General features: G+C 39.6%; 1 protein-coding gene across 6 annotated transcripts in view; it reads left to right on the plus strand.

Moving 5' to 3' along the window:
• Nucleotides 1–532: 532 nt before the first annotated feature.
• Nucleotides 533–18,090, plus strand: part of TAB3 (TGF-beta activated kinase 1 (MAP3K7) binding protein 3) — a 44,202-nt gene continuing 26,644 nt past the window's right edge. For 3 of the 6 annotated variants that reach the window (XM_069033078.1, XM_069033168.1, XM_069033254.1), the window contains exon 1: nucleotides 538–822. The gene's annotated coding sequence lies outside the window, so the exon portion shown is untranslated. Of the gene's footprint in view, nucleotides 823–18,090 lie in introns of all 6 variants that reach the window. The other 3 variants (XM_069033396.1, XM_069033476.1, XM_069033328.1) reach the window with 2 other exon arrangements.

Here is an 18,090-nt window from a genome sequence, read left to right on the forward strand (position 1 = left end):
TGGGCCAGATGACCCGCTGTGCTCTCTTCCAACCTGATACATTCTGTGAATTCTGTGAATTGTGCCGTAACCACTGTGTCCACGCGCCTTATCGCTGCTGTCAATATTCAGAAAATAACACCTTAGTTCCAGTCACCGCCCAAGCACGCTCAGGCCTTACTCTAGAGACGAAAGCCCCGGCGGAGGGCCAAACAGTGCCCAAGCACCTCCAGCACCCAACGCTGTGCCCCGCCCCGGCTTCGGAGAAGCTTCGTTTAAAGGCGCTGAGTGCCGCCCGCAGTGACGGCACGGAGGAGGGACAGGAGTGAACCCCCAAGCCCGCAGCCCCTTCACGCCGCCCCAGAGCCGCCGCCCCACACGGGCCCCGAGCCGCCGCCCCACCCCGGCCCCACACCGGCCCCGAGCCACCGCCTCACGCCGCCCCGGCCCCGCCCTCCCCCCGCCCTCCCCCGCTCGTTGCCGCGCGCCTTCGCGCCCCCTCTCCCCCCCCGCCGCTGCCTCCCCAAGTCTCGCGAGAGCCGCGCGGTCCGGCGCGCGCGGGCCGCGCCATGTCGGATGCCGTTGGGCGCAGCCGGGGCCCCGCCCCGCCCGGCGGCCCCAGCGCCCCGCACTGAGCCCGGAAGCGCTTCCCGGCCGCGCGCCCCGGGACTCCTGTCCCCGCTCCAGCCTCCGCTCCCCGCGCCCGGCGGGGCACGCGCCTCTCCCTCCCCCCTTCCTCAGGAGGAGCGGGGGGGGCCCCCGCAGCGGGGCCCGGGCCAGAGCCGGGGGGCGGGAATGCAGCCGCCGGAGCCGCAGCCGCAGCCGAGCCCCCAGCACAGCACGGTGAGAGGGGGCGGTGGTGAGGGAGAGGTGTGCGGGGCGAATTTTGGAGCGGGCAGGGCCGCCCCGCTGCCGGGGGTCAGTGAAGGAGGCTCGGGTGACACCCCCCGCTGCCCCCATCCCGCCGGGCTGTGGGTGTCCCCCCCCTCCCCGGGTGGGAGCGGGCTGCAGCCGTCCCGGGGGACACAGACGGGCTGCCCCGGGGAGCAGGGGGTGTCCTGCCCTGCGTGGGCCCGGGTGCGGTGACGGGAGGCGGCTCGTGTTGATCCTGGCTCCTGTTTTGCTGCCGCACTCCCACGCACCGAGCAGGAAAAACTTTGGTCTTTGTTTTTGGAGCCCTTTGCGGAGCAAGGCGGGCGGACTGCCCGGGGATGCCGTGCGGGTGTCCCCTCAGCAGGGGCTGTGGTGTCTGCTGGGCCACTGATGCTGCTCTTGCTGCGTAAAAATAAATAAATAAATTATCAAAAAGCAAATGGATTCACAGGTATACGCTGCCACTGCCCCTTGGACGTGACTGCAGCGCGATGCTGCTGCTGCTGTGCCTTGGCTCTAGAAATAGAAGGCCCCCAAAGGTAGCAAGGCCTTGGCTATGCTTTGTCCAGAGTCTTGGCTTCAGGTCGGGTTTGAGATCTTATCGACTGTTTGTATTTGCTCTGAGGAAGATTAACTCGAGTTTCATTTTGTTTGGTTTTTTTAATATGTACGGTGGATGGATGCAGCTCTTACTTACGGCTTGATACTGTTTGCTGTTAGTGTAGGACTGTGCAGTCGCTGTGCTTTTTCCCCTGGTTCAGACATAACTTGTAACATGATATTGGCCGTTGTTTCCTTGGGTTTGGCAAGGAGAAAACAAGGAGACAAAAGGCAATTGCTTAGATGGCTTGGAAGTATCTGTATTTCAGGGTTTGGTAGAGATTCCCTGTGTCCAAAAAAAAACTGAATGGTGCAGATAGGCCGCACTTGGAAAGTAATGGAAAAACTTAAAGTGAGACACTGTGTTCAGGTAAACATGCATAAAACTGTCATGGAAGGTCTCACAGGTGAGTGAGTGCTCACAGGTTTGAAGATGCTAGTCTTCTTCCATTCTAAATGACTATTGAGAGTGGTCAGGTCAACCTGTCCAGCTGATGTGTCAATATGTGTTTGTTATTTTTAGTGCTGGTGTTTACTGTGACAAAATTGAGTAGTATTTCTTTATGGGCTTGTGTTCTGTAGCAGGTCCACCTGATCACTAATGTTTCCAGAGGACTTAGTATAACAGAACACTTAAAACTTACAGGTAAAGCTTGCATGATCAAAGGCCAGTCACTGTTCTGGTGACTTTAATTTTGTTTTATAGATCTGTGAGAAAGGCAATACTTTTTTCTGCCCCTCCTTAAGTATATTTGCAGTTAACATATTTCATGTAAAAAGAAGAAATGTTAAATTCATTTCCTCTTTGTAGAGGGAGAGGAACAGGATTCTTAAAAATAAAATATTTCACAACATTTTTTAAAGCTTGCACTTTGTCCCGCCTTGTGAATGGTGTCTGTTGATAGCAGCAGTCTGAAGAGTGCCATAACAGCCTGTGTTAATGTATATATAGACTGTCTCAGTTCATCCATAAAATTACCAATATACCAAATTTTGCATACATTAGTGAGGAATAATCAGCATTTAAGCCTGCCTTTAATCTTGAATCTTTTGGTTTAAACACAGGTATCTGGATAAGTGTGATGTGTTCTCATTATGAAATTATACTTTTATGATGTATTTTTTTTCAGCTTGGGTCGTAACCTTTACAGTTAATGATTGCGGGTAAATGTAAATAGGATATTGTGAGATCTGTGTTCATTCTTGTTGTTTCCTGGATCTCATTGAGGCTCCTTTTTCTTTCCATGAGTTTTCACCTTGAGGAAGACTAGATCAGTTGAATAGGTACTGTGAAAACATATCTGACTTTCAGCCAGCTTTGGTGATGTCTGTGCTGGTGTCTCTCTGTTGAGTTGCAAAGTAGAAGATAATCCTAATGGAAAAAGACTCCTTTGAAGTAAGCCAAGAGAATACATTAATGTGGTTCTTTGGGTTATCCAGTAATAACTTGCCTCTGTCCCCTCTCAAGAATTATGTAGTTTAAATGAAGTTTTTGGTTGCGCTGGTCTGTAGACATTGTCCTGACTTCAAACCTGCAATGATTCATTTTGTATGTATTTGTCAACAGCATAAGTAGCCTCAAAGTATGACCTGCAAAAGTGTTCTTTGTTAGGGCAAGAGTTACGTGGGTATGTACTGCAGTACATAATAAATAGGAAACCTAAGATGTTTTATTGAATTATTTTTCAAAGAGCTGTGTATTAAACTGGGATGATTTTCAAATCCCTACTTTCACAGCTGCAGTGTTTCAACAGAATCACTAACGCAACCAAAAGCCTTTGATTTACTTTTTTGACACCAAAGGTTTAGTGATGATCGAGTCATTGAGTAAATGATCAAATCTAGTAAGTTTTGGGTAACGTCAAGTCTATCGTGTGCTTAGTCATCCAACTCAACTATGCTATGACACATTCTGCTCTGGGAGCATCTGTGGTGCTGCTGTTCCCACTGCCGTGAGCTGAAGTAGGTGCAGTGCCTGTGTGTGCACACATAAGTGCAAGTAAAGTGTAGCTAAAGGTGTCTGCAGTGGAAGTTATTTTTGTTACATGGTATGGTTAAAAGGCAGGTGACAAATGGAGTGAAGCTGAGAGGGTTCATGCAAAGCCTGAAAAATTATCACAAGTACCTTTTGGACTACTTTTGACTGCAAGTGTTTTAAGGTACATGGTAGAAATATCTGTGACTTGTGGTTTTGCAACATCTTTTCCTGTCCCTTTACTGTCTTTACTCAAACAGAAGAATAAAGCTGAACTGGAAATTTTTGGTACTACCTAGTGTGGTAAATTGATATTAGGGATTGCCTTTCAAATCCCTGCCAAAGTTTTCTATTATTGTCTTTCTTTTTTCCAAGTTGGAACTCTTGGTTTTCTATATAACACAAATTTTCTGTAGACTTATTTCTGTATGGGCATAGCAGGCTAAAATAGTGTCCGAAGGGTAATATTGACTATCTTGTTCTTGTGAGAGACTGAGAATAGTTCTGCAGAGGTTGAATTTGTGGTGATGTCATGGTGCCAGTTCTCACGTGTGAAGCTCTCACCATAAATGGAAAGATGAATTTTGAAATACTTGTTTAGACTTGCGTGTGCAAATGTTGAAGATGTTGGTTGAAAACACTTCTAGAATAGGTTCTTGTAGTCTGCCAAACCTTGAAGCGTCAGTCAAAGTTGTCCTTTGAAAGGCTTTCTAACTGGGAATGTGCTCGTAATACTTAGCAAATTGCTCTCTCCAGCTCCAGACTAACGGTAATAGCATAGGTGGCTCTGTGGTACTGAATATCCGTCCTGGGTATCTCCTGTGTGAGGAGGGTTGTTGGTCAGTAACTTCTGTGCTGTGTCAGTCAGTGTTTAAGAGGTGGCACTGTGGTATTGGTATCCAGGAGACTCACGTGCACAACTTCCAGAAAAAACATCACTGAGGTGTTTTTATTGACTTGAGAGGCTGAAATACATGTCACAAAATTCAGTATGTAATAAGGGGAGACAATGCCACATTATTGCTGATACAGTTCAAGTTGTGCCGTGGGTTCTCATTGTTTGGTGTTTTGCTTGTTTTTTTTTTCTTTTTGAAGATGAATTATACTGGATTCATCACACTGTCTGTCTCAGCTTAATGTCAGAGTGGAAGTAACATTTCAGTACTCTCACACCTCATTGATTACTACATTGAATGCTTCTCCCTTTTCAAGTATTGTTTTACAATAGCCAGCATAGCACTAGACTATACAAGTGAAAAATGCCATTTCTGTTCAGGTTATGTACTGCTTTGTGTTTTTAAGAAGCATTAGTTCTTCAGGTCCTGGTGGGCTTTATTTTATTAAGGGCCTGAATTCAAAGTAGTGGGATTTTAAAAGCACTGAATTACCAGGTTTTGTCCTAATCTAGCTCTTTTGTAAGGAAAATTACTGCTCTTTTTCAGAGAGTTGTTTAAAGCAGGGAGCTTTGTAAGCAAATAGCAAAGTCACAGAGAGAGGTCATTCTGCTATAGTGGTATTGAGCAGCCTGGCTGCCACAGCTCAAGTACAGATGTTTTCCTATCTGTGTGTGGGCTTGCTGGTGGATCATTAAGAGTGTTTTCTTTAAAACACCTTTCAGCAGATTCTGTTCAATCAGTCTTGTTCCACGCTCATAATGAAATACCTTCTTTCAAATGATATTGCATATCCACTAAAGTGTATATTAACTTGAAAAGTGGGTCAGTTTCTGTGAAATCATGGTTGATCTAGGGATAAATTGAGAATTTTTAGAAAAAAAAACCCTGTTAGTATCAGTATTTGTCTTGGATGTTGTGGCAGGAAAAAACTTGAATGGTTTAATAAACTGCACTCAGTATTGACTGTTTCTTACCAGATTTGGTAAAAAGATCCACAGCAGTGCTGGTATTTTAATCTTGTTGCAGCTTTAAGCTTAAGCATTTTTCCATTCCTTGGTTATATTCTGAGGTGATTTGCCCCCAAGTCTCATCTGTTTGAACAATTCTTCCTGGTTTACAGTGTCACAGCTGCATTAGACAATGGCTGGCAAAAGGCTTGGTTTGCTCTATGTATGTTATTTGTCACATTGGTATAAATCTTCAAGTGTAATTCTTTGTGTTCAATGGGGAATTTGTATAGTTTGGCTTGACTCAAGATGTGGACACTTTTTCCTAGCACTTGAAAGAGTTACAGCTTTGTTTTGTTCTTTTGCATTGGGCATAGGATCAATAATAGTTGATAAATAGGAGGTGGTTGGTTTTTGTTGGCTTTTTTTTTTTACCTAGATGTTGTGCAAGTTATGAAAGAAATATAGAACTTGGCTTTCATGTGGATGTTCTTGAAGATCAACTTGCAGAAATAGTAAGCCAGGCACTAGGCTTTTGCAGAGCATTGCATTAAAGTGTATCTGCCTTTTCTTCTTGAACTTCTTATGTTTATCTTGAAGGAACAGTAATTCTCACTGTAATCCTGCTAATGTTGGACCAGAAATTATGTGTCTAGATAAGGCAAAGTGTTAATTTGGTACAGTTTCACTCTGTTACTTCATATTTGCTCAAAAAAATATGGACAGGTTAAATTTCTATTAGGAAGCATTACATCAAATACCATCTTTCTTCTCACTGAGGATTTGAATGTGTTAAAAACTTTAAGTTATTTTCTGGACATTCTGCTGAAAAGTTACTTTATGTTCTTTCCTGGTAAAAATCAAGTTTTAGCTGATGGATGATCTGGAACTATGCAAATGTGACTTCAGTAATTGCTGAGTAAGTGTTACAGCTGAATTCGGAACACATGAAATTATATTTTAAAACTTAAATTTTTGTCAGTGCTTTTGTACATTAGCAGGGGTTTTTCAACTCATTAGTAAGTTTCAAATGGACAGGACAGGGGAACAGCTATTGTAGTCTTTTGTCTATGCTTTGTTTCCTGCTGCTTGGGTAGCATCATGAAAATGTCATTGTAAAAGTTTGCATGCTGTTACAACTTCCTGAGCATCAGTGTTTTATATACAGGTGTTTCACAACAAGTCTCATTGTTTGGACTGAAAATGCTTCATGCAGTGTGCATTTAAGAGCTTCTTGAATAATTTTTCAGGAATATGTTTGTAGTTTTGCACTTTCTCCTGTGCTTACGCTGAAGCGGTTAGTTGTCAATGTGTGCTGGTTTCAGTAGCAGGCAGTGACAGTGAGATAATTACCCCAGTTCACATCTAGTTTCCTTCTGTGTTGGTGTGAGTTCATTGACACTTTCTGCAACAAACATTTTTTAATTATTGTTTTCTTGGAATATCCAGTTTAAAGGAAGAGAGGTCAGACAGGGAAGAGAGTTTGTACCACATCTGTTGCAGTTGAATTGTTTATAACTGGCAGAATGTAGATTCTCTTAAATGAAATGTCTCTTTGCTTTTGAAGCCCATCCTCCAGATGCAGTAGATGCTTCTTTGGCTTTAAAGAAAGTTGCAAGTCAAGTAAATATTCTACCTGCCAATCCTTTTCAAAATTTGAGAGTTGAGGTAAAGGAGGCTGAAGGTAGCCTTAGGCCTGAGAGAGACCTAAGTAAGATCAGTTATTTTGGTCTGTCTTTAGAAGTTATGATCTACTATATTAAAAAAAAAGAGAGAGAAAAAGAGTCAAAAAATCACCCAAGTGTTGAAATAAAGTTCCTTCATCTAGGAGTAAGGGGTCTGTGAGAAGTAGATGGCTTCTGTAGAGGACAACTTGAAGTTTTCTGAAGAGAAGAATCATCTCAGCAACTCTGTACAGCAGGTCTTGATGTTCTTAGTTCCATCAGCTGGGTGACATCTTTCTATAGTAATGTGGACACTGAGGCATCTTCAGTGATCTCTGTTGTTGTTACTCATAGAGGCACTAGTACCCACAACACAGACGTTTCTGGTACTGTGGTAAACAGTACTTCTATTTCTGGAGGAACACCCAGTCACTTGAAAGCTGCTTTTCCTTAACTGAGGCATTTTTCTATAAAAGTTGTAGCAAAAATTTATGACACTTCTCCTAAGAGCATATGTTACCCAAGATGTGATCAGGACATGGAGGCTTGTGCTGTTTGGTTCTTATCTGTACCGTTCAGTTCTTGGGTTTTGTCTTCAGACGTCCCAGTGCAGTTTGTTCTCATGTCCATCTGTTACTGAGAGGTTGAAACACAGCATTACTGGACTGGTGTCTCCAGTCTGATGGAGGATTCCCATCCAGGAAACACAGAGAAGATGGAGGAACAGCTCCTACTTCTCTTACCTTTTAAGAAATCTGTATCTTCTGAGAGTCTGCTCACTCTCCTGGTGGTTGGACAAGGTGGAGATAACTTTTTATTGCCAGTTCTGGGCTCACTGAAGCCGTGGTCCCTGTGGGGTTGCAGTTCACGGACTTGATGGCTCAGACTCAGAGAACTAGCTGAGGGGAGATTAGTGTTGGGTAGCTTACAGGAAAGGATCAAAAGAAGTTTGACTCTCTTCTGTGAATTGCATTTTAGAAAGACCCCGCAAAACCAAGCAGTCCTTACGTGCTTTCCCCACCACTGAATCCTGTTAAAATCTATACCGTAGATCATTGTTTGGTCCAGCTTCCTGTAAAGAAATCTAAAGAATGCGATTCTAAAGTCTCTAAATGTCTCTTGGTTTTGGAAGTTTTGAAAGGTAAGGCTTTTGTGAGCTCTAGAAAAAGAGGAAAGAAAAGAAAAAGGGTTAAGTGTTCTTCTGTGGTTCAGGTGAGAAGAAAGTAGTTACGACATTGACATTTTGCTATGTTTTGTTCTTATGTTTTGATTATGTACTAGAACACAGCTTCCAGAAAGAACAGATGTGTCTCATGGGAGAAGTTGTGTCCTCGTGACAGTAGCAAATTTCTGCTTTGGGGCTACTCTAAATAACTTGTCTTGAGCATAATCGTTGGATTACTGTATCCACTTGTCCATGAATGGAATATTTGAGTTTAAGCTTTGCTAGTAGCTTTAGTTAGTCAGCCTGGGAGTAAAGGACTACAGATATTTTGAATTAGTTCCTAAGTGCTACTTTCTGAACTTTTTTGTGGCTGTTGGTTGTAAGTGCCATCAGTAAAAATGGTTGACTGCCACATGCTTATGTAAGCTGCACTCATTTTTTAAGTGAAACTATTTATGGCACAGGCTGTTTAGTCTGTTCAGAAAATGAAAACTCTACATTCTTAAGGGGAATGCATTTAGACTTGCTTAGGGCTTCCTTTTGTCTGCTTTTCTGAGTTTGGTTTTGTTTTGCTTTTTTCACCATAGTTGGTTTTGTGGTGGATGAGGGTGGTGTTTTCTTTTGTTTTCCCGGCAAGTATATGGTATACTTAGACTTGTAGGGCAAGTTATTTCTGTGTATAGTAGAATGAGTGAATTATGTAAGCATGTTAATTTTTATTAAACTATAGTAAATGTCAAGCAAGGAGAAAAACTTGATGTTTGGGATTATTTGTTCAGGACTAGTGATGATCCTATATTCTGTGCTATGAGCATCTTAGTTGTTTGGATAGCTGATAGTATGTGCAGAGTGACAGAATGGTACTAGCAGACTATCCAGTAGACAAATACTCTGCCAAAAAATTGGATTTCTTTTTTAGATATTCAAAAAGTATTGTGGTGATTTGAATAATACATTCTTAAAAAGCAGTTAAACATCTGTATTGCATTTGTAGTAAGCAGTATTTAAGTTCCTTTAATGGTTAATGATTTTGTTAGCTATGAAAAAAGACTGCTTAAACATTAAATGAGTTTACTAAGGTGTAAATCTCAAGGTTGAATTATAATAGGTTTTTATTATACATATATTCAAGTACATCAAATTTGTATTAGTTTCATGAAATGCTCAAAGATGAGTAACTTTTGAGTATATTACTGGGATTGTAAATCTGCAGAATAACTTTTCAGGAGGGATCTGGGAGGACTGCAAACTTGTCTTTAGATGTGTGTTTTAATTCTTACATGACACTGGATTAAACTCCTATCAGTTCAATGTATCTCAAAATACTAACATTTTTCAATCACAATATTAGTATTTCATATTGTTTGCCCTGCTTTTTAGATTATTTTCTGTGTTCTGTGATTCATATTTGCTAATCCCTGAAATTCATAACTAATCTGGTTTGATGGCTTTGTTTTTCCTGTGGTCAAGGCTAAGAACTTTTGCCAATTCTTCCAAATAAAAAGAAAATGAAGATTCAGGAAGGAAGGTTTTCAGGAAGTTGAGAACAATCAATGCTTCTCCAAGGTTTAGGTTTCTGGCTTGCTTGAATATAGATATTGGGATTTCACAGAGATGCTGATTGTTCTATCATTTAACATGGAAAATAAGCCTTCTAGAAATGTTACATGTTTTACTTCAGCGTCTAAATCACTGGGTAAAGTGTGACCAACAAGATACATTGGTTGCAACCAGAACTGTCGATTGCATTGTTCCTTGCTACTGAGGTTCCTGTGAGTAACAGGAAATCTGCTAAATGGAATCAAAGAGTTAAGACTTGGACTGTGACTTTGCCTGCTTTCTTAATGGGAAAGTCTAATTTCTTGTAAGTTTTTTCTGCCCTACCTGAAGAGAGAGTCTGTTCTGAGATCTTTGTGGTCAGATCCCATCCTGACACTGGTCTAAATCCTGACACTGGTCTAACGTTTCTCTCTCTCTCTCTCTCTCTCTCTCTCCCTGGCTGCCTAACTCTGTCTCAAAGTTTTGTGTCTGTAATGCAGGGTATTGCGGGGTTTTGAGGCGAGTCAGGTAGCTGATCCAGTTTGGGGGAGTATTTAGTGTTTGTAAATCAAAGTTTAGCTTTAGTAATGTCCACGTCACCATTTGGTCTCTAGATTTGTGGTGGTGTGTTGGGAGGAGCAAGCATTCAAAGGAAAGGAGAAGCAAATTCTTTCTTCAGAATTACTGTGTTTTTACTGGTTTAACATGATTATGAAACAGTCAGATGAAACTTCCTTTGTGACAATTTCTCTTGTGGAAGCACCCAGAGTGTGTGTTATTGCAGAGCATTTTATGATGATAAATATTTCCCTAGACAAAGATATCACCCCTTGCTCCCCCAACTTATTTCCTGGAGTTAAAGGGTTTTTGTGCCTAATATTCACTTGTTTCAATTTTTTAATGTTTTTTCAGAGTTCAACAGCAATTTCAAAACCGCCTCTCTTTTGCTGGGATTGTTGTTTCCTTGGTGTATTCAGTCATGACACTGTATGCTGGGCAAAAAAAATGGGTGGATTTGGATGTTCAGTATTGCTTTTCCCTTGTAACTGTGTATTTCTGTGTCTCTGCGTAGAAGGGAATTAGATTGCAGCCCTATGTTCCCAGTTAAAGTTTGTAAGAACCTTGGTACTTTGGGTGTAATATGTTTGTAAATTTTGATGTGTTTTTTTTTTTCCTTCTGTTAATTATTTTGTACTTTTTATGTTTAAGAATTTATTTTCTTTTTTTTTTTTCCCCCTGGAAGTAACATTCAATAGTATCTTACTCAGCAGTTCTCGTAGTCCAGAATTCACTGCTAAGTTGTCTTTGTACTGACTCCCAGACCAGTCTAGGATATGTTTATTGTATAGTCTTCATTAGAGATATAAGGGGTTTTTTATGCTATTAATTTAAAAACTGATCTTAAAATGTAAAATACATTTAAAAATGTATTCACTTTTATTTAGGTAAAAGCCAGTTTTATGAAAAATTTGCTAAATTAGGAAAATGTACTTTTGATTTCTAGTAATGAAATTTGCTTTAAATATTTGGTCCTTATTTGAAAATAATAATTTGAATTTTAGAAGTCACTTTTTGTGGTAAATAATGCAAGTTGAGAATTTCTAATAAAATTTAAGCATGCTTCTTATGATTCTTTCATGATGTTGTTATTGAAAGTTTACATTGGGAATAATAAGTAGAAAGTCAATATTACAGTGTTTGAACCTGTGGCTTAATTGTGCGCCTGTTTGGGGTTTTTTTTTTGTGTGTAGTTTCTATTTATTCTGGACTTGATTCAGTTGAATTGAGCATGTATTACTACAGAAAGAATGTCTACTCACACATACTTGGAAATGTGTTATTATAAAGGCAGTTTCTCATTAGGCTGTTTGGTCTATGGACTGTGTGCAGTTCATAAACTTCTCAAATATGTAGAAAGTTGCTCTTCTCATCAGAGTACATGGTTGAGTGTGGAAATCTGGCAAGTAAAGTAATAGAGAGTATGTATTTGAGGAAGTATGGACAGAGTTGAATGTGAATTTTCTTCTGCAAATGTTTAAATTTGTGTGAAATTTACTTTTAATCCATTTGAAAATTAGACAAAATATGAAATAAGATATTTGAATTAATAGTAACTCCATAGGTTAAACTGTGTAGACAGTGATGGAGATTTAGTGGGAGTTGAGTGTCCAAAGTCTTGTGTATTCCCTGACTGGAGCCCAGTAACCCTTCTTGGCAGAAGTTGGCTAAAACAGAGAATCTGTAAGGTTGGAGGAGATGGTGCTACAATGTAAATCTGGTAACTGAGGGTTCTTTTCATTGTGGTTCTCAGCTAAATACTGTTTTTAAAAAAAGATTCCATTGTTTTTCAGCCAAGAAAAACACCAAACTTTAAACAGTACTGAGTTTGGTTCACCGTAATGGAAAACTGGTGGTGGGAAATAGTTGTGAAAATAGGCATCAATTATTTTTGTATTGTCTGGGGTTTTTTAAAACATGAATTAGCTTTGTTTTTTTAAAGCTGATGCTGAATCAAAAAACAGGCTTCTCAGAGGTATCTAATTACTTAATTTGCATATTTCTCCAGAAGTTGGAAGGAGCAGAGAATCTGCATATGATTTATAGTCAGACTTAACAGGTCTGTTATGGTATTGCTCAGCTTATCTGGCCATTCACGTACTGAATGTGTAGCATTGCTTTCCATCCTGTGGGGGAGGAATGACACAGAACAAAATAGAATAAGGCTTGTGCTTAAACAGCACTAAAAATGTCAAAGGTTTTCATCTCCTTCCTTCTCCTCCCTCTTCTTTAAAAGCGGAGAGAACCCAAAGCTTACACTTGAGTTTGGGTTATGTAAATGCTTAGAGCTGGGTTTGCTTGCTGTTACGTTGTGAGAATTCGGAAGGAGTCATTGGGCTGTTTGGTGAAGCAGAGGGTGTGACTACTTGTGCTATGATTTTGGAATCAAGGCATCAGATTGCAATGTTATTTTAATATATTTTTTGCTTTCAACTTGTTTGTTTTTTTTATTCAGAAATGTACAAATCTCTCACTTTGTGCTCTTTTGTCCAGGGCAGGCACCGTGTGTCACTTACTGGCCTCAGGGGAATACTCTGGTCACAATTGTGCTTGACTGGCCAGGGGGAGACAGCAAGTTATTTTAAAGTTTAGATTTTACTACTGTCTAACCTGCTGTTGTATATAAGAATGCATTGGATTTGTGGAAAGATATGACCGTGATTTTTTTTCTTGTTTTTTCCCCTCTGCGTTTTTAGCAAACGATGCCCTTCTAAGACTCAAGGGAATTAAATAAAAAGACTGGTTTGAAAAGGTTGAAATTTTCAGTTACTATGGGAAGAGCTGGGCATGCTTCACATTGTTGCATTCTAGAAAACATGGACACTGCCATTTCTCAAGAGTAAAGAAATTGGGAGATTGGTTAAAGAACTAAACACCAAATCTCTTCCTTCGCTGTGGTATCTAAGCAAAGGAAACCACTGTGACAGATCAGGTGAAAGAAAGATTTTTCCATTCTTGTAGTGCATCTGAGACACTCATATTGTTGGGTGGGTGTCAGTTCCAATCTTCTGTTCTGGTGCAGGTGAAGAGCCCTAAGCACAGCACAAATACCAGAGCAAGCTCAGTGTAGTGTAGAGAATGTTTCAACAGTTCTTTTGCTACTGCTTTACTGAGTTATCTACAAAACTCCATAGATCCTAAAAGAAGAGAGAGGTCTATTAAAGCAAAGGACATGGATTTTGGAGGCTGCACCTACCTTGAGCTGCTGGACAGCATCCTTTTGGTTTTGAGAAGATAAATAATCCAAACCTCTTTAAGAATAGAATGAGTTAGTAACTATTTTAGGTTGAAGCTGCCTTTGAGCTCTAGTGTTTTTTTCTTCTTCTAAAGCAGGATTATGAGGATAGCTTCCTAAAAGGGAAATGAAATCAGTGCAGTTTATCCTACCAACCTCAATGGAGTACAGTAAGGCAGATCAGTGTGGAAATTATTTGGCTTTAGAGAGGTGCTGATTGCTTAAAGTGTTTAACGTGCGTGTGTAACTTACATTTGGAAGGATATTTGTCATGTAGAATAAAAGTAAGTTATTGTAAAAAGCTGAAATTGTGAATAGGGACTTCTGGCTGAAATGCTTTGAGAAGTCAAGTACTGCTTATTCCTGAAAGTTTCAGAAAGTGTGCCTCATTCATTTTGTCTCATATGCAGATTTATACTATTTTTTTCTGTATCTGTACCTGATGAAAGTGACATTTACTTGTAACTTCACCATCAGCCAGCCATGCAGTGTCAGCTTTGGAAAGACTGCCTAGTAGTCAAGGACCTCTTTCTCTCTACTTTGTATACTACAAGGCTGATTCTATAAAGCCACAGGGTTGTTTAACATGTTCTTGTTATAGCTTGCATTCACAGCCTCTGTGAAAGAGGCATCCAGCTCCGTCCTCACAAAATTGGTCTTTTTATGCTCATCTGTATGTAAAAAGTTACATGTGTTCCAGCCAGGAATTGTGTTAATCTCATCACTTGGATTTGAAATTTTCTGGCCTGGTGTCAGACCAACAAAAATAAACAAATGTTGTGATTGATGACCTGAATACTGCCAACCTGCCTTTGCAGGCAGTGCCATTGAGTTGAGTAACTAAGGTGTCCAGACTGCAAACACAGCTTTGATTAACCTACCAAAGCCATGACTTAAAGCCTTGGAGAGAGAGCTAAAGTATGGTTTTTAGGAGGAGTTTGTGCTGTTACATAGCTATAGCTGACCTATGAGTGATTATAATTCATTAACCTTCCAATTTAATTCTAGAAGAAAAAGAAAATTAGAAATATGTTAGAAAAAGTCAGTTTAAAATTGTGTCCTCAGCCCAGAGTGCACTGAAGAGCATGAAAGTTACTTGACAATATGAAGACTGCTGCATTATTAGAACAGAATATTCATTAGCTATAAGTATTGTTTTTTCAAATGTACAAACTTTGAATATTACATTGAGTTGGCAACAGAAGAATTTACCAAGTAGCTGTTAGATTTTTAATTTGGGAAAAGCAATAAATGCAAGAAATGTAAATAATTAATAAAAATATATTGACAAACATATATACATATACACAAACACACACTAAATATAAATCTAGTGAAAGGTGTCTCTGCCCATGGCACTGGATTTGGATTTAGGTAATCTTTAAAATCCCTTCCAACCCAACCCATTCTGTGACTAAGCAGAAATTAATTCTGTTCATGAAAAGGTTTTGTGTAGGTGGCTGAAGTTTTCCTGCTATTATCTGTAGTTTCTCAGGTGTTAAACCCAGAGCTCTCTGTAGGATACTCTATCCTCTGAAGAGGATACTCTAAAGCTTTCATCAGGTAAAGATATTGGATATTCCTCAAGGCCTTTGAAGCTGTACAAGAATTTTGGCAGGAATGCATCAGTGCATTTTAGGATGAACAGCTGTATTCATATTCTAGTTTTTCCATTATCTCTTTTGGCTTATCCTGCTTCTGTCCCAAGATTATGGAACAAGTGAAGCTGAAATATCAAGACTTCCTTACAGAGATTTGCTGTTCAAGCAGTTCCACAGACAGGACAGCTACAGCTTTATCTGAGTGTTGATTCCTTAAATGTTACCTTACATACCAGTGTTTCTTGCTGCAACAGTTGTAACTTAGGAAAGAAGGGAAACTCACAGCTTTCCTTTCACCAGACCTTTTTTTTTTTTGTATCTTGTTAGTATTTTTTAATAGAGAATGCTGAAGTCATTGTAGAATGAAATCGTTTAAATATGACTGCATTGTGTAGTATCTAAGGTGCATCTCCCCAGAAAGCCAGTCTGGGGCTAAGCTGAAATAAAATAATATTAATAGAGAATGATTGTAGTCTTAAAACAAATCATATTGCTGAAACAAAAACCTAATTCTAAGGCTTTCTTCCCTCTCTGCCCCCAAAAGCAAAAGCAAAAAAAAAAGTAAAAGTAATAATGTAGGGCTTATATGACATCTGTATATATATATATATAGCTATGTACACATACATGTCTGTATGTATTTATGTTGCTGGCAGATAATTTTTTATTTTAAGGTGTCTCCTGCTTTGCCCAAGGATATTGGGCACAGCAGTTCCTTGACTGTAGAACATGGTCAGGCATCTATACATGTACAGGTGTGATCATGGATAAACTCAATGTGTCAATGTTGTATTGCAATAAACATAAATAAATAACATTAATATAATGTGGTATGTAACCTCTTGATGTGACTGTCTTGCAACACTCCCGTAGGCAGGTACTCATGCAAAGACTTGTCAGAAGATACCACGGAATCAGCAAGGTCTGTGTTACATTTCCTTATGTTAACAAATTCTTCTGGAATGATAGAAAAGACAGGCATGCTGCATAACTTGTTCATTGTATATTATAGCAATTATTCACGTCAAAGAAATTTACAGTCAGGCCACCAAAGCTTAATTCAAAACTTTGAAAATGGAAGTTGATGTAGTATGCTGTAGTATGGTTCATATTTTTCTGTACTGTTGTTCTGTATTGACTCCTGTCTGTTCCTTGTTTTTTCTTCTCTATCAGCTTTCTCCCTTTTTCTGTCGTACTTTTTGTTCCTGTTTATATGTTCTTGTCTGCTTCCCTCCTCAGTTTCAGATATGGAGAGTCATATCCTCCATCAGTTTGTGTTTGCTGGGGATCCTGAAAGGTGGTTCTGTCGTCCCCTCGCTCCACTTCTTTCTAATCTAGGGTTTTTCTTTTAGTTTCAGATGCCTAAGGTGAGGAGCGGCTGGTGTCATCAGGCCAGGGAGTGTTAAATGTTGTGCTTCCCAGTATAATTTTCTCCTTTCTCAACTGCTCATATTGGGTGTAGAAATGTAGGGAATAAAGTGTGCAGGCAGTCTGCAATTGATGTTGCTTTTTGCAGAGTTGTCACTTTTATGGGCTGGTAATAAACTTACACAGGTTACTTAACTTGAAACTAGTGCTAATTACAGTCTCTTCTGTCTCTGCAGGAAAAGGAATACTTCTGCTTTATGGGTGTAAATACACCTTGTGATCATTTTCTCAATGATGCAGAAAAATGTGAATGTTCAAGACAAGGTGTGTTACAGAAATTGTCTGCATCCTGTAAAGCTTTTCCATATATGCAGTTACCAACAAAATAAAAAGCTTTGATTCAGTGTATTGAATATAGAGTATTTTCAAGGTTTGTCATAGAAAAACTCATCAGAGACTTAACAGAGAAACTGTACTAGTCTGTTTATTTTAAACTGTTGTTTGCAACACTACTATGGCAAGCCATCACAAAAGTCTTATGGCTATTTCAGAAGCAGGAAACCTGGTATTTAAGCAGTTGATTTAGAACTTTTTTCCTCTTCTCTCTGCCTTGATAATTGCTTAATTCTAATATGTCAAGTTTTAATTCAAATAGATGAAATTTTCTTTGGTAGCATAAACAATTGGGTTTTATTTTTTAAATTTTATGTTGCTGTAACTCATCCTATTGCTCATTTACTGCATGATTGACTAAAATAAGTGAATTTCAATTTTGTAGTTACTGCACAGCTTCAGCTCACTCTGAGAGGATGGCCAAGCTTTTTTTTGTAAAATTGTTTGCTGAGCCACCCAAGTAAAAAACTGGTGAAAAATTCAAATAGTGTAGCCCTGAATGTGTGAAGTGCAGTAGTGTGCCTTTTATAGAAATATCTGCAGGCTCAGACAACTAACGTGATTGTGTTGCTTTTATTCTGCAAATGGAGCCTCTTTCAGATTTATTGGTAGCAATTAGTTTGTTTAGAGCAGGCATTTTACTAGGAGGAAGCCCAAGCCAAAGTGAAAAGGTAAAGAAAAGTGAGGGACGCATTTAGGCTAATTTTGTGACTAGCCATTGGAATGTTTAACAGCTGATGTATGAGCGTCGGTAACGCCGAAACTTTACAAGTTCAGTGTGAGTAATCCAAATTTGGTGGGTTGATTGTTTGGTTTTTTTTAAATTATGACTTTTGTCTTGAGTCTTTTTGCAAACTTCTGGCTTTAGTGAATTCTTACTGATCTGAACTCCTGCAAAAGTATGTGCAGTGTTCCATTTTGTAGAAGTGTCTTGTGGAGAGATTCGTGTTTTGCCTGTTGTAAATATATCTTAGGAACAAAGCCTGTTCCGAATGTTTTACAGGTGAATTCAGTGTGTAGCAATGAGTTTGTCATGTAGGAGTAGGAGTTAATGCTGAGAGTCACCTTTTGTAGGAGCTATTAAACATCTCAAGCTGGAACAGCATTAAATTCCTGTTGAGCTGGTGAAGATTCAGACTGGTGCCCTGCAGATAACTCACTGTCCATAGCGATGTTTGGAGATACTGCTTCTTTGAGAAGTGTTAATCTCACTTCTGGGAAGGAAGCTCACTTTCTCAAACAGATTGTGTATGAAACAAGAGTCCAGCATTTTTGCACTTTGTTAGCTCAGTTTCTC

This window comes from Aphelocoma coerulescens, chromosome 1 (genome assembly GCF_041296385.1).
Source record: "Aphelocoma coerulescens isolate FSJ_1873_10779 chromosome 1, UR_Acoe_1.0, whole genome shotgun sequence".
NCBI classification, from domain to species: domain Eukaryota; kingdom Metazoa; phylum Chordata; class Aves; order Passeriformes; family Corvidae; genus Aphelocoma; species Aphelocoma coerulescens.